This window comes from Hydra vulgaris, chromosome 04, assembly GCF_038396675.1.
Source record: "Hydra vulgaris chromosome 04, alternate assembly HydraT2T_AEP".
Lineage (NCBI taxonomy): Eukaryota > Metazoa > Cnidaria > Hydrozoa > Anthoathecata > Hydridae > Hydra > Hydra vulgaris.
The window spans coordinates 27,907,710-27,910,000 of NC_088923.1; the positions used below are offsets into that span (position 1 = coordinate 27,907,710).

At 26.3% G+C, this 2,291-nt stretch overlaps 1 long non-coding RNA gene across 1 annotated transcript in view; it reads left to right on the forward strand.

Moving 5' to 3' along the window:
* Positions 1 to 1,080: 1,080 nt before the first annotated feature.
* The window catches only part of LOC136079724 (uncharacterized), a 1,304-nt gene continuing 93 nt past the window's right edge, over positions 1,081 to 2,291 (forward strand). Inside the window, exons 1-2 of the long non-coding RNA XR_010638160.1 lie at positions 1,081 to 1,126; positions 2,069 to 2,291. The exon at positions 2,069 to 2,291 is cut by the window's right edge and continues 93 nt beyond it. This is a non-coding gene — a long non-coding RNA (uncharacterized LOC136079724). The remainder of the gene's footprint in view (positions 1,127 to 2,068) is intronic.

The window sequence follows — 2,291 nt, forward strand, 5'->3', positions numbered from 1 at the left end:
AAAGCCTTTGACACAGTCAACCATGTCATTCCTTGAAAAAATCTTGAAAGTTATGGAATAAAAAACAATAACTTACAATGGTTTAAAAATATTTATAAATAAGACAGCAATACATTCAATATAAAAAAAATTAAAACCACAAAAAGTATAATAACATGTGTAGTTCCTAAGGCTCGATCTTAGGATCGTTACTGTTTTCTCTTTATATAAATGATCTATCTTTTACCTCAAATTTACTAAATTTTATTTTGTTTTCGGATGACTCCAATCTGTTTTATTCTCATATGGATATTAAAACCCTCTTTAAAGTAGTTAGTGAAGAAGTAAACAAAGTAAACGAATGGTTTATTTGTAATAGACTCTCACTTAGCGTAAACAAAATTAAATTTATTCTATTTCACAAACCAACTAGAACAGGAAACCTTCATTAAAAATTACCCAATCTTAACCTTAATGATATAAATATTACCAGACAAACATCTGTAAACCTTTTAGGTGTTACTTTAGACGAAAACTTGTTATAAATGAACCATATAAGTACTCTTTAAAAAAACTTTTTTTTTCCTTTTTTTTTCAACATCTTCACTTCCAACAAGACTGCAAGCAACCATTATTAGATATGGAAGTTGCTCGAAAAGAAACGATGAAATTTATAGAGCAAGATAACGATTAATTTTCAATAAATATTGCAATAGTGTATAAAGCAAAACCATTTTTAGATATTTAGATGTAATTTAATATTAATATTGATAAAGTTCAATAAAAAATTAATGGGTTTAATTGAACATACTCGTACTACCTTCTATTTAGTCTAAGGCCCTAACTATGACGTAACAGCTGCTTCATATTCAAGTGGCATATATGCTATGCGGTTATCAGCAAAGCATATATGTCAACCAAATGAGTCACTAAAGTTCATATCGAAGTAAAGTCTTCTGCTATTAATAAAGTATCATCAATTAAGTTTATAGTGAAGGTCTTCTGATATTATCATAAAAATTGAAGTACCACACGGTCGTTTGCAAGAGAAAAGTTATTATACGCATGCGCAGTGGAATTATATTTATTGAAGAATTTTTAAAATGGCTACGGTAACAGCATTATAAAAACTAATCATTGACAACGAGTAGTTAGTTCAATTTTAGATAATTAAATGGGTTTTTAACTAGTTTTTTTCATTAATTATTTTGAAAATAACTTGCAGCTGTACGAAGAAATTTTTCAAAAAAAAACAAGACCTCTGATTGTGAATAATATCTACTTTCAGTTAAAGCAACTTTAGTGTTTTTGTTTACAATTTTTAAACCTTTTTTAAAATATTTTTGAGCGTAGAAATTTTTTAATTTAAATTTATTCAGCAAGATGAACCCTTTATCTTTTTTGTATTTTTTGCTTATATGAGGATTCAATTTTCTTTGCGGGGTTAAAAGAAAATCCTAATCATTAAACTTTTGTAACCTGTTGCTATGGTACTTTTTTCTGATGTGGCTATATATATATATATATATATATATATATATATATATATATATATATATATATATATATATATATTAGAGCCCTGCAAATTGACATTTTTTGTTTCGAATTGAATTTTAAAGCAGGTCTTGATTCGCGAATCGAATCGGTAACTAGCTTTAGAAATCTAAAAAAACAGCTACATTCGCAAAATAAAATATGATTCGAAAAAACTTGAATCTTTTTATTCGACTCAATCAAAGCAACACTTGATTCGGGAATCGAATCAAAGCGATTCGCAAGGCCCCAATATGTATATATACATACACATACATACATTATTTATTTATGCACTCTTATTTATGATCAAAATTTTGAATGTTATTATTCCAGGCTTTCGATTTAGTCAATAACGTCAAATAAATCAACTGTATTGCCTGCATCAAAACAATACCATTGGTTATGTTTTTGATTTTATCAATTGAATGCTATTATTTTGATTCTATCTATTGAATCATCAGTCTGGTTTTGTACATATTGATTGAAAATTAATAAATTATGATAAAAATTGATTTAAAACAAACTAATATTATAGTATATATTTTTTTAGTATTCCAACCATATTCGCGACTTGACAAGGAAACTTACCTGTTATAAAGAAGGGAAAAGTAAACTAAAGCAGAAAGACTTTTTCTTGGAACTCGATATAAATATTTTTTGTATTTCGTGTTTAAATTTTTTTATTTTTTAATGTTTTTTAGCTTGAGACTGTTAAAATCAATATGAATATATTTAGAATATTTTTTACATGAAGATTAAAGGAATGAAAAATG